This window comes from Erpetoichthys calabaricus, chromosome 2, assembly GCF_900747795.2.
Source record: "Erpetoichthys calabaricus chromosome 2, fErpCal1.3, whole genome shotgun sequence".
Lineage (NCBI taxonomy): Eukaryota > Metazoa > Chordata > Cladistia > Polypteriformes > Polypteridae > Erpetoichthys > Erpetoichthys calabaricus.
The window spans coordinates 179,365,463-179,380,620 of NC_041395.2; the positions used below are offsets into that span (position 1 = coordinate 179,365,463).

The window sequence follows — 15,158 nt, forward strand, 5'->3', positions numbered from 1 at the left end:
ATGCAGTCCTCAAAGAAAATGAAAACCATTCCTTTCTTATTTCATTTGGGTCAGACTTTTCAAGCATCCTGTGGTGCGAGCCACTGGTAAATGGATAGCGCTCAGGTAAATGCAAGTTACCACAAACAGGTGTGCACACATGCTGCAAAGCCATTGGGGAGGCATTTTCAAAAAAACAAATTTAAACCACAAAAACCAAGTGAGACACGCGACCCTAGTGTCTGCAGCCTGCAAGTAGCATGAAAGTCACAAGGAACTGCTGAGTGGCCCCTACAAAAAAAAAACTGATCCAGCAAACAGCGCAGTAAGTTTTGAAAAGTGAACTAAAGCTTTTAATTATTTAATAACTTGATAATAATAATCCATTTCAAGAACTTTAAAACTCATTTTCCTTGAAAAAGAAGAAATAAAGCATCTTCTTATTTTAGTTTTTCTTATCCATCTAGGTTCATTAGTTCATCCCAGTGGACTCATGTAGTCTTTAACTTGGTCGAATCAACAGATTGCCATATAGGATTTTTCTAAAATCAGTAGGTAATCAGAAAGATTATTTAATAGAGGATGTATGATGTTTCCCATACCAGAAGATGTCCATAAGTAAATACGGAGACAAAAATCCCAAAACTGGCTTATGGACAATCCCAAAATAGTTCCTTAAATTTGTTATTACTCTTATGTTAAGAATAAGCATTTACATTAGCTTATTACTCTTCACTATCCTGGTGATTTAATGTGGAATGAGATAAAAAGTAAATATTGTTTTTTTTGTCTACATTAATAAATAAATAAATGACACAGCACATCTGTGTATTGCCTTCATTATTAATTATGCACAACCAGATAGACTGAGTATTATTTAATGGAGATAACAAAGCTGGCTCCAATTGAGTTATCTGCCTAGATGACCCTTACGACATGTTGCACTGTGACTGCTGGCTTTAAAGCTCTGGTAACGAAATGGAGAAGAGATGCTTCTCAACATTTCAGCGTCAAAATGGGACATCGCTCCTAGGGGCTGAAACTCCAGTTGAGTGTTTCCTCCAAGTTTATGTGTGTTAGACAAATGCAAAAAACTGCTTATGTAACAAACTGATTCTGTAACCAAATGCCTCCACTGCAGAGATGCTCCCAAGACTAGTGCGTATATCATGTATGCCACAGGCCGGCCTTAAGAAATAATATTGTTTGGTTTTGGTTATCCATTTAGGCCATGAAGATGACACTGATTGGAGAGTGGACTGATTTTCATCAGTAAAGGAAAACAAACCCAATTATCCACCATTTCAGCTACCAATTTTTTAACCAGTATTCTCTATTAATGGAACCTTAAAATGGAAAAAGGGTTATAGAAAATGGGTGGGTGGACTGATAATTAAATACCTATCCACTGGGTAGCCTATGCTCAAATCAAATAGCAAACAAATCTGAACACTTTTGGCGAATAGTCATAAATAAGCTAGACAACAGTGAATATTAAACAGTTCAGATATTATACAAAATTTCTTCATGATATTCTGGGTAATAAGCTGAGTGACTGCACACTTAAATTAAGTGATTAATCTGGGCTCAGTGTATTGGTATTGGCCTCCACAAGCACACCTTTCTTGGCATCTAAGAAACAGAATTAATCAAGAGTGATTCTAAATTTGCCGTGCAGAGGATCAGACAAAAGCAAGCACAGATGCATGCTTCTCACCACAGTTACAACTTATCTCACTGGCATCATTTAAAAAAGGCACGTCTGGATGATGAAAAAAAAACACACATACACAGAGACAATGGTGCTCACACAAACATCAGTAACCGCTATTTTGGTTCACAGGTGAAGGTCTTTATCAAATCCACATTTTCATTGGGGAAACGTCTAACAAAAAACTAAGAATGGAGGTTCAGTTCACATGATGCCCTTTCCTAGGGTGTGACCTCAAAGAATAATCATAATGAAGAAAAATAAAATGAAAACAAATAACTGCAAATCAAAGGCTGTAATCATTCACATCCAAAACACTGTTCCGCAAACTGAATGTGGAGCTAAGTGAAAACAACATGTTGAATCACAAGGTTGTGGTATGGAAACTGTAACCAGCACCCTAAAAAAGGCAATCATTCGTTTTTCCTGCAACACAAACATTTTTTTCCATTCTTTCAGACAAATAGCTTGCCGAAGCAGGAGGCGCTGGGGAACATCACAAACCGGCAACGGTTACGGGAAGTGATGTCACCTTGATCCTTACCACAACAAGCGGAATTACAAGTAGTCACTTTGGAAATAACACGTGGGGTGAAAGCCCTTTTCCTTGTTCCATCGAGCCTATTTCAAGAAACAGACATATCAAAGACAATACTGGTGGATATGCATCCTTTTTTGTCCATAGAACAAATAAGATTGATAGATGTGAAACGTTTACAGTGGAATGATGTATTTGAAAAGAATATAAATTATTAGTTGCAAATCACTTCTGATAAGAAAAATCTGAAACAGAAGTACTGAAAATAAAGAAGTGAATTAATGAATTCACAAGGTAAGGAGTATAAACTTATTGTTTGGGAGCTAAAAATTGTTAAATTCAGCACTTTAATTGTGAGGTCTATCAAACTGAACTGAAGAAGTGACCAAAGTGTCATTGTGGGTGCAATGTAATGGTTTAATTGTGCAATGCATGATTGGTTATCGCTTATCCTTAAGAAATTTGCATTGTCAGTGAACACGTCTCCAGTCCCTCTTTACTTAAGTGCCCCCATGCTTTAGAGTCATAAGATAAGAGATTATAACTCAAGACATACGTAGGCCACTTAGCTCTATCTGTACTCACAGCACAGCACAAGCAAGCTTGGCATCAGATCCACCCATGCTGATGGCTATTAAACACTTATCCGGATTAGTGACGATGTGTTCTGGGCAGGGTGCCCGCAGATCCACGCCCTCACATGAAAACCTGAAACACAGGCTCAGGACAATGGAAAAGCAAAGAGCCGCCCACCTTTTGTACAACACCTGATGGTCTGTATTGCAGAGTAAACTTTCATGGACTAAAGGCAGGAAAGCACATGGAAAAAGAAGCCAAATTTAATGTTGAATCCTCAAAGAAAAGCAACCAGACAAGTAGACAAAATGTGGTTTAAATGAGTGGGCCCAGATTATTTATGTCCAAAACATCAATCCCCTCCTCACAACAATCCAAACCTCACCTGTTCAGCAAACACTGTCACACCTTCATTTGACCAAGGGCATAAAGGTTTAGCTGCTTACCCCCCTCTGGAGAAGAAAGAACAGCTAACTTGCTTCTTCTTCCAACCACCTTAAAAAAATGAAAAACTGTGCCCCTTAGGGTCAAATGAGCTTTTTGCTCAATTAGCTGTTTTGTCTCCATCCCTCAATCATATTTTCCTCAATCCAGTGTGGAAGAAGCATGGGGAGTCCCTCTTAGTCATAATTTCCACAAAGCTGTATATCCCCTTTGTCACATTTTACATAAAATGTCATCTTCATCCTGTGTTTCTCTTTTTAGTGTAGGACAAACATAGAACAGTAGGGTCTCAGCCACCAGATTTTATTTGGTACCCTTTATTTGTGCTTAGGTTCCCCAGAAATATGTACAAATAAAATATAGCATCAAAATCTAAGCTTCAATGAGAGTTTTTGTTTTTAGCTGGTTCATTACTTTCTTACTCAATTAGTGGAAGTCCCTTTTCACTGGTCTCCCAGCAAAAACATTCAATATATTACAATCTATTCAAAACTCATCTCCAAGAGTTCTTACTTTAAGCATACAGAGAATATCACTTCTGTTCTTTATCACTTAGATTGGTTACCAATCTTGTGAAGTATAAAATACAAAATCTTTGTCTTACCACTTTGAACATTTTACATGGTCTAGCCTCTATCTACTTTATTCAGCTTGTACATCCTAACAACCCTCCATGTGTACTTAGGTCTGCTAGCAATGAACTGCTGTTGGTCCTCAGACCAAACTATTTATGACAATTGGCAGATCATTCAGTGCCCCTATACTTCCAATATTTTACCTCAATTTCATCAGCAATTGCTCTTCTCTATTTTCTTTCAAAACATTTCCTTTCTGCCAGTACATTTCTTGCCTGTAATGATTGATTTCTGTAAATTTTGCTTTCTTTTATACATTCAGCATAGGTCATTGTTGTTATTATTTTTGGATTTATCATATTATTGTCAATTCATTGATAATAAAATACAAAACTATAAATGCTATGTGTAATGACCTTGAGTTTGAGAACGGTGTTATATAAATTATTCCTTTTCCTTCCAGCTTTTATATTATTTAACTTAAGACACTCCAAGCAATGATCTATCATTGGTAAGAATTTCTTGATGCCAGTGTTGAAGTGGCTGATCACTCAGCTAAATGATGATCACCTTTGTGCAGTTCAAAATAAAAGTATATGATGTGTTTTTTATTTTAAAGTAAAATCTTGCATTGCCTTTGTCCTTGGAAATTGTTAATCCATAACTTACAATTTCAGCATTTATTAAATTACTGGAAAAGAAAATGACTTGAATTCATATCAAGCCAAGACAACATTTATCACAGATAATGTTGTTGCATAAAAATGGCAATCTCATGCACCTTGTAAGTAATGAAACAGGGCTATAACTATGTCCATTATTTCCATAACATGCAAGCAGTAACAAACCATACTCTAAAGTAATGGAACTTTTCATTTTTGAATTTGGGCTATTACCCAGTAGATTGCTAGCTCATGCTCATGTGGTATTCAATTAATCTGAAGAAATTTAGCATGGAAGTGTATCATACTGTATTGTACTGTACTTTATTTTCTGGAATCTTGTCTAGCTGTTTCCACTGCAGGGTCACAAAAAGATAAGACACTATACTGGCCACAACAGGTGTTATGCCAACACTGGATAGCATGTCAGCACGTTATTGGGCACTCGTACTCATACCAAATCTTATTTGTAGCCTACAGGTAAGCTAAAATGCACATAAATAAAATGCTGGAGAAAACTGTAGAATTTGAATAAATTCAGACAAAATAAATTCCACAAATAATTTTCTTTTTATTAATACCATACTGGGAGGTATAACCAGAAAACTTAAAAGTGCAGTGAAACACTTTTCTCTCAGTAGCATAAAAATATATTTTTTCCCTGTTAAAGATACCAAGCAGCTCCATTTCTGGGTAAGAAAATAAATTACCAAAAAATGTGTTCAAGTCATTAACAGAACATTCTTATTCCAATTGAGGACCACAGGGGCTGCAGCCGTTTTCGGTAGTACTGGAAGCATGGCAGGAAGCAGACCTAGACAGGACGGCTGTCTATCAAAGGGCCCATTCATGCACCCATATTCCCAATAACTGATTAGCCAATTTGGAACCGCAGGTCAACCTAACCTGCTGTCTTTCGGAGTGTACATGAAGAGATTCCATGCAGGGACATAAGAACATGGAGAATGCTCAGGAACAGAATTGAACTCAGGACACCTGTTTCATTTGGCAATGGAGCTGCCCACTGGGTTGTTTTGCCACCCAAAATGTAAATAATTTATACAGTATTAAAAATAAAATGCACTACTGAATTAATAATATTATATCAAAGTTAAACTATAGATCAGTGTTTAACAAATATACAACTGATTACAGTATAGATAGTCTAAATATTACTAGTCTAACACAGATGTCACATAACCATGAAACCTGTTCAGGACTGATCCTGCCTACAACTCAATATTTCTGGGGTAGACTGCACATTCCTACAATGCAAATAGAGGGTCCAGGAAATGGATAGCTGATTCGATTCCGTAAAAAATGTTTTCAAGTTACCTGTCTATTACTTGGTTGTGAACTAGCCATCTGCTGATTATGCTGCACAATCTCCATTAACGTCTGGGCTTGGTCTTAGCTGGATACTATGACTGAAAACAGCCCACTATAATCTCTCCAGAGATTTATTATCTGCTCTCTTATAATAAGTTTTGGAAAGATGCCAGATAAGCAAACTGCTTAACATAATTTATAGAATAACGCAACTTTCAAATGTGTGAAACATGTTCAAATTAAAAATGAAAACCTACATAAAAAAAACATGGACTTCAGGAATAGAGGGACAATGGTGTCACTCTTAATATGTGAGAATATATATTACACGCTTACACATATAACAAATACAAAACCTTACGCTATTTACATACATAAACACAGATTATCAAGGTAATGCTGTAAGCATACTAAACTTGCCCAATATTCAGGGCTATTTCCTGCCCTATGTCAGGCTCCAGTACCCAACAACACTAAATTAAATAGGTTTGAAAATGAATGAATGGACACTGTGCCTACATATTAAGGCAGCTTTGCCTCTTTAATGTAAAGCCCATTGCGTACAAACATTTTGTAAGCTGCAGCAGTTATTGACGGAAGACTTGAGTGTGACGTGGTTAAACATCCTGTGAAATTCTGAAAGTTTATTGATAAATGCTGAACTTCCGGGATAAAAAATGGATAGGTCGACAAAAAAAAAAAAAAAAAAAAAAGAAGAAGAATTGCAAAATTATGCATGTTAAATTCAATATTTGCACAGGGTCCACTATCTATACTGGTTAATTTAGTGGGACCAACAGCTGAGAGAATAATTATACAATGCCTCCAAGGAAAAAATGGCTACTACATGCAAGGTGCTTTCTAATACCAGCTACGTAGCAAAGATGAGAGGGGAGAAAGCAGAATGACTTTGCCATATTTGCTGTCCAAAGTTATTAAAAGATTTAGATAGTTGCAAAAACACTCCTTAAAAACAGCCTTCCTTCCCCACACTTGCAGGGCATGCTGGCTGGCACAGTATTATTACCAGGTACATTTTCTGACATGAATCAAAACAGGACAGCAAAACTGCCCTTAGAGTACCCTCACAAGGAAAGCAAAGCAAAGTAGTAATTAGAAAGGCACAAACAGAGACGTCTTCCCAGAAAATGATCTCAGCAGTAACCACTGCCCTGTTCGAGACTAGAGCCCGAACGATTAAAAACTTTGTCTGGCGTCTGTCAAAGTGCTTGGGGCTAAAACCTCAGTTTCAGAGACTCGTATACAAAAACACACCCTGATGCAGGGAAAACAGCTTTTGCTAATCCCCAAAAGCAATGAGTAAAGCAGCAACACTCAAGACACTAAACACCTTTGAAAACGAAACCATGCACAACATAAAACTGAAAATATTAAAACCAATCCACATTACTAGATGTGGAAAGTGCATAAATTCTTAAACTGTTTAAATTAAATCAGAATCTTAGAACCCTTGTCAAGTTGGGAGATGCACATGATGAAGATGTGTACGTCTCCTCGTATCCTTACCTGCCTTTGTGTGGAAGGCTGGGATGTCCCTTAAACTGCCTTCTTGGCTCACTGCTGTGAAGAAAGCTGTCTGCTTGGCTCTTAGTAACAGCACTGAATGGGGCGCGTTTCCCTCCAGTAGTGCCGTAAGCTGAAGTTTAAGTCTGAGCGGTACGCTGTCAGTAATTCAAGTTGTTCCCACCTCACAAAGACAGTGAGCTTTCAAAGTCAACACCCACACCTCAGGTCACAGAGTTACCCATCCTGCTCTCTTGTGGTGCTCGGAATTAACCGTTCTGTGGAGGGGAAGGGGAATGTTCTGTTCTGATCAAAGGTGTGATCCGAATTAAAAAAAAAAATGCACCACAGTAACTTTGACAGTAACAACTTAATTAATAAAAGGCTGCATTGTAGTTGGGTAACTAGGAGAGAAACTAAAGCACCTTTAATGATAGTCACCTCAAACAGAGCATGTTATCTGCTATACTTGTAGCCAGAAGTTAAGTCTAGGGTGTATGTTGATCTTTTAAAGCAGAAAATGGTCCTGTTAAGCATTCCCATACCACTTTATTATATCATAATTAAAATTGGGAAAGGTTTGAATCTTAAAAATAGGACAGACCATAGGCAATATGACAAAGTAGAAAAAGAAAATTGTTATTCACAATCCTTCAACAGGATCATCCATTCATTATCAAGTCTGCTCAATCCACAATTTGGTCATGTGGTCCAACGTCTGTCCCAGGAACACCGGGAATATGGCTGAACATTATAAATTGCAGTCATGCTCAAGGAAAAAAAGCAAGTCTTGAAAAATCCATATAAGGATGAAAAACATATTAATTTTCAATAGATAGCAAGTGCATATTTGTATTCCTACCACAAAGTAGCAGCTACAATAATCCAGAGATGGATTTTGTGTATCGTCATCAATATATTAATCCAACTAGCCACTGTCTACAAGGTGCTATATAATATGCCCATTCATCTAAGTTGTACCAATTTATCCTTATTTCATTAGGGTAAGAGAAAGCAAAAGCCTGACTTGGTGGAATTCGGAGCAAAGTAGTAATCAGCTGCATATTGGAAGCTAATCCATCATAGTATGCACTCATGCAAGCACTCACAACCCTTCCTAACTTACCAGTTAAGTCCAGATAATTAACAAAATATTTTCAGGTTTGAGAAGTGAGGTGAAACCCACAAGGACACGGGAAGAACAAGGACTAGACATGAAGACAAAAAAAAAGAAGTCCCTGCAGTTATAATACTTCAGTACTAATAACAGAGACACATGGCTTTGAATCGTTAATTAACAGGAAGAAATATCTGATCATGAGTAATCCTGAATGATCTAAGAAAAGAGCTGTAAAATGTGGTTAATTTCTAATCATTCAAGTGAATAAATATAAAGCAGTAAATACAACAAAGCAGAAAGTCTCTAGAGTAGAATGGAAAAATCTCAATGAGAATAGATTGTAAAAAAATGCACGCACACACAACACTATTCTTAGAAAAACAATGTAAACAGAGCTAACTTTGATGTGTTCAGTTTCAAAGATGCTGTAATCTTAAAGGAAAATCACAGCTTCATTGAAGTCTGTGCAGGAAGATTTGGAACAAATGGTGTGGTGATGGCAGAAATCTGTAGGTAAATGAATCTGTCCTAGAGTAACAGCACAGGACAAAGGGCTAAGTGCCCACTGCTTTAGTAGACTAGAAAGCATGGCTGCTCAGGAAACGGAGCTTATCACAGTTAGAGAAAACTCAAATTTATCATAATACATACCTTAACAACTTGTGACAGCATACCTACTAAGTACTCCTACAGTACTTCATACAACAAATATATTTGCATCTCACTTGACAGAAAAGTGTCTGATTTAAGGCATACATTTCTGCTTGTTAGAAATATGGCTGCTTTGATCATCAGGGAAACCAGTACAGCCTGTGAGAATCACACACCTAAATGAATTAGTCTCACTCATCCAATACTAAAAACCACTAAAGAAATGCAAACCAGTATTAAAAAGTGAGGAAAACATGACACAGCCAACCCTACCTTGAAGAACCAAGCCTAAGGTACATGTCACAATGCAAACCCTGCCCTTGAGAGCTGAAACAGAGCCCCACCTGTTAGTGACAAGCCTGTTTTGCAAAAAAGAAACAAAGAGAATGACGGTCCTGCAAAAGCCAACAAATAGAAAGCCCAGTGGTGTTCCTGGCAATAACATCCACAATTCAAAGATGTTAAAGGCCTTCCAAAGTGCACCACTTTCTTTATAGTGCCAAGCAAAAGCGAAATAAGTAAATGACACACAACTTTGAGCTATTCACATGATCTTCCCAAAACTACAAAAAAATTCGGATGAACCAAAATTGTAGCAAATGATAAAAAAATACATATATTTTAAAAAGAAGCCTAAGAAGCATAAATGCATACAGCATGAACAACACAGTCTACCACAACTGAATTCAGAACCTATGTGTTTATGAACATTATTATGAGAGAGACAGAAGGATGAACATTGGCTTAAACAGAGGAGATTCTATCCTTATGTTAAAAGTCCATACCCTCATGAAATACTCTCAACAGAAATAGTTAAATCAAGTAGATAACCATGTCTAGGCAAATACCACCTCAGCAAGATAGACAAGCTCAACTATATTTATCATGTTCCTGGTGAAGAAGGGCATACCATATGAGAATTATAGAAGGCAGCAATCTCATTAGAAGGAAAATATGCTTCAATGAGGGCCAGAATGTAACAGGGTACAAAATAAGAGGAAATCAGTAACATCTGTCGTGGCAGTAACAAATGGTGGCCATTGAAAAACAGACATTGTAGTGCACAGCACTGCACTGTATATCAAGGGGGTTTATTATACCCTTGAAAAAAACGCCCTGAAAGGGGCCAGTGCCTCTGTTTTGGAAGGAGAGGGATAGACATCATTGGAGCCCACACCAACCACAAAAGGTATTGCATTACCAAGATTCAAAACCCATTTAATAATTTTAATAAATATTTTTTCCATGCTTGAAGTTCTCCTCAAAAGCATATTCATAGTTCTGCTGAAGAGATGTTTTTCTTTTTAAAGCTGAACAGGCAAGTTAAACAACTAAATCCATATTACAGAGCAAGTGTGAGGTAGGCATTAAATCAGAAACCACATGGGTTGCTGTTCAGTGCCCTAACAACTTACCCCAGGTTGCTTTCCTCAGAACACAAGTAAATCATTAAATGACTGTAAAAATGCTCCTATCCTGTCCACCAAAGACCAAAATATAAAATTCCTTTCTTTGACTTAACATTTCATTTTATGCACCAAGACTGTACTGTTCAGTGGCATTGTTTTTTCCCTACTATTGTGATTTTATTATCCATTTTTGTGGTATGCAAGTGTGGCTGCTAAGAGAACTCCTACTGTGTCAGCTCAAAAGGTAAATTTCTTACTGAATTCATTCTTGGTGGTATTGACATGACCAGCAACATCCTGTATGCCTTGAAAAGCTTTGTATATACACATACCGAGAGCAGCACAGTCTTTAGAGGTGTTAGTATGTGGAGGTGTGTATAATCAGCATTGCTATAGTACATCATTTGGCTTGTGCATACTGAAGATAAAATAACATTGTCAAACATCCATAGTCAAATTTAAGTTCACATGGCCTAAAATCTAGTCCTGCAGCATCAGGTAGAAGGTAGGAATTAAGCCCAGACAGGGTTCCAGTCCATCACTGGGCATACTCATGTACACTACCGCATAGGGCCTATTTAGAACTACCAATTAATCTATTAAGACAAGGGATGTGGCTAGAAAACTACAGTGTCTTGAAATGCCAGTCTACTACAGAGTTTGCATCTATTCACTGTCTGCATGTAGTTTCTGTGTTTGCATTAATTTCAGAACACATGATGTTGCTAGCAAGCATGAGAACTCTGCAAAATGACATGGCATCCTTGTATACTAACATGAGTTTATGAATAATAAAAATTTTAACGTGAGCCTAAGTAGGCTTTGCGCTCTGGGAACCAAGTTATCCAAACTATTTTATAACATTTCAGTAATTATTTACTGTTCTGATGCTTATCTTTCTGATCATAAAATAGGTAATTACGATAGCAATTGACAAGAAGAATTCATAATTAATTGTAGAATTACGGTGTTTGAATGTTCCTCTAGAATGCCTTTCTCTTGCATGATTTGGCTTGAAAACTAATCAGCACATCCTCATCTCATTATAGGCTTAAATTTCGAGTTTGGTATTTTTCCATCCAGCCATTTTAGCTCTAGACCATACTCATGAAACTGTGACACACACACACACACACACAGACTGACACATCAACATCGAGATATCAATGTTTTCGGTATTGGGGGCCCTAAAACATTGAGATCCATTGAAAACCAGAGACAGAAATATTTGACAAATCCACACCTTTCGCTCCTCCCCCATAGACAATAAGTTATGGTGGGGGAGGGCGCAAAGCAAAAAGGGTCAGATAACGGATGGATATTTTTTGTAGTTGGTCTAGTTTGCACAGCAGTTAGAACTACTACCTCAAAGCTTAAAAGCTCAGAATGTGATTCCTGACCAGGCCCCTCTTTGAGTCAAGTTTGCATGCTCTGTTTTTGTGTGGATCTCCTTTAGATCTCCTTCAGTACTCCAATATTCTTGCATATTCTAAACATGTTAAATTAACTATTGACCACACATAAATAGGTATTGTATGTACATGTGCATAAGTATGACCTTTAAAGGAAAGACATTTCACTCAAGGCAGTTTACTGCTTTATACATAATCCTCTGACATTAGGTTATGTTTACTACAAACCTGAAATGGTAACAGTGTAACATATCTGCATTAAACGAGAATATGGGCTTCATAATGTGAGGAAGACTAGAAAAGGAAGACGTTTTGCACAAAGCAAACATATTGGGATGCACTACTGGATAGTGTGCTGATTGCTGTGAAGGAGTACAAGACACCGATTGATTGGCATGAATACATTGGCAGTTTGTGAAGGGACTTGCATCTGCGGGTTATTAAAAACACAGATTGAAGCTGATGGCTGATAAGACTTCAGATTAACGGTTATCTTTATTTTTTCTTTATATATATTTATTTCTCATTACAGGACCGTTCATCCAGGATGACATTTTTTCCTTTTGATTTTACATTTTAACATTTGTACATACTTATTTGCAGATTGTTTTGCACACCAAGATTCTGGAACTGGTTTTGGTTTGATTCAAGGGCTTCAAGAGGTTCAGAGTTTCTGTTACGTGTTGATGGTGTTTATGTACTGTGATTTGTGTTAGCAATGTTTTGTACAATATGAAAAGTATGGTGCATTGTGATATGTGTTGATTGCTGTTTTTGTGATATGCTGATGTTTTTTGAGAAATACATTGATGAAGACTGTGTCTCTATTGTAATAAAAAAATCATGGAATGAGACGAGACTTTTTAGCCTGGGACGAGATGTGACTTTTTCAGAGAGATACTTTCAAGTCTCGTGAGACTTTGTGCCAAGAGATTTAACCACGCCTGGGGCCGGAAATAAAAGACAAAGAGTAGATGACAAAGTAGAATGTCGTGAAGAATTCTAAAACGTTGGCGCGATACACATGCAGAGCAGGTTAGAGATAATGAAAGTACTAAAATTCGAAAGTCTCAAAAAAAATGATAGTAAAGATCGCATTAGCACAAACAAATGGAAATTATTACTCTGTGAAATAATGGAACAGCAAAAAAAGAACGAATAGTAGTGTTTCTTCCCAATGAAGAGGCATATCCGCGATAATTAAAATATTTGTTGTTTGGAGAAAGTGAAAAAACTCATACACAAACGGCAGAGATGTGAATTGGCTGGCCGGGGGGGTTGGGTTTGGGTCTTGGTGAGGGCGTGGGTTGATGAGCAAAGCGAGTTTATAAGATGATTGGGATAAATACTGTTGGATTAGTTATTTAAGTTATTTAAGTTGGGTTTGCGAGATGTAATTGTATATGTGTCAAATGTAGAATAGATTGTTTGGATTAGAGTATATAAATATATGTATTGTGAAATATGGCCGGCCATTCATCCCGGCCAATACCCCCAGGCCGCCAGATGGAGCCCTCCTTGCAGCACGGAGGTGCCCCGAAGGCCAGCAGGGAATTATGGACAGTGGAGTTATAATGCACAGCCCTGCTGGATACCATGGGGGCCGCCAGAAGTCGCTGCAGGGAGGCCCAGGGATTTATATTTTCCGTATAGCCCGGAAGTATTTCCAAGTCACGGGAATGGAAGAAATTATATACTTCCAGGCTGAAGAAAAAGAGAAGTTTTTACCTGACCCGGAAGTGCTGGATAATCACATGGACTGAGGGCTCAGAAGCACTTCCGGGTCGAGGACTATAAAGGACTGTGGGAGATCCCAGACAGATGAGCTGAGTTGGGAGGCAGGGTGCCTAAGCGTCTGGGAGTGGAGGATTGCTTATTTGAATATTGTTTATTGGAGATTTGTGGAGTGGAGGGTGCTTTGTGCACATTATAATAAATTCATTTTTGGACTTTTATCTGGTGTCTGATGTTTGGTCTGAGGGTTCAAGGGGTTGACAGTGCCTCTATTTGTCACAGTATATATATATATATATATATTATTTTTACTCTTTAGTGTGTGTTTGTTTTTTTTTTGTGTGAATAATAGATGTGTAAGTCACAGAGGGCTGGAACCTATCCCAGGATCACGGAACATAAATCAGGAATGCCAGTCCACCAGAGGCCACACTGACACATGCACTTACCCGCAGTCAAGTGGTGCCAATTTATAATCGCCAACTAACAATTTAAAGCACATTATGGTGAAATGGAAAGATAACTGGAGTATCTGGAGAAAAACCCATACAGACATGGGAAGAACACAAAACAGACAGCATATATTGTAGGAGTGGGATTTGAAACCAGAATGCTAGATCTGTCAAGTAGGAACAATAACCACTATGCCACAATCCAACTCAAGGTGTAAAAATTGCAACTCAACTTTGCTGTGTATTTAAAGATGTTATATTCTGAAAATAGTTTTAGGATTTATTATTTTTACTCACAGTTCTTCTCCTTATTGCTTTGAACAATGTCAGAATAGTACCTTCTTGCTTCCAACAGCATTATGTATGATTATAAATTAGAAAAAATAATTTATGCAGCTATGTGTACAGTGCGAACTATAAGACATTCTAGATTCCATGAAATATAATAATTAAAAATAAGGATTAATAATGTGTAAGACAATAATATCAGTCATTAAAAATACATGTTCTCAAACATGTGTGCATAGTGAATGCCTTACAAGGACCACTTTAGGAGGGCGCCAGGGGAAGCAAAGGTTGCCCTGACTTTACTATTTCCACTCCTGATTCCATGAGTAAGTCCTGTCCGATGTTCAATAATATCACATGTGCTCTCTCCTGGCTCCACCGCTTACAAAGTCTAGACCAGGGGTAGTCAATTATGATTTAAGGAGGTCCAGATAGAGAAAATTTCCTCATGTAGAGGTCCGCAGAATCATCATATTTAAGGTACATTATAAATTTTTCATTACAATTAATTTATATATTTTGAAGTAGCATTGCCATTGTATCAACACCTGCACTGTGTGAAGTCAATGACTAAAATCAAACAAAGAAAGTTCAATACCGTTTCAACAATATTTATTTTCAGTGCAACTCTGGAGGGCTACATATAATACAATAAGAAAAAATAAATAACAAAAGTAAAAGCAAGGTAAATTTGACATTCAACTGAGAATTATAAATAATAAGTACTTTCATAATAATAATGATGATATTATTT

At 37.3% G+C, this 15,158-nt stretch overlaps 1 protein-coding gene across 3 annotated transcripts in view; it reads right to left on the reverse strand.

The window, feature by feature from the left end:
• The window catches only part of LOC114646586 (zinc finger and BTB domain-containing protein 7B-like), a 78,688-nt gene that overhangs the window by 37,589 nt on the left and 25,941 nt on the right, over nucleotides 1–15,158 (reverse strand). Inside the window, exon 1 of one of the 3 annotated variants that reach the window (XM_028794848.2) lies at nucleotides 7,342–7,523. The exons of the other annotated variants lie outside the window; for them this stretch is intronic. The gene's annotated coding sequence lies outside the window, so the exon portion shown is untranslated. Of the gene's footprint in view, nucleotides 1–7,341; nucleotides 7,524–15,158 lie in introns of those variants that run through there. 3 annotated transcript variants of the gene reach the window in all.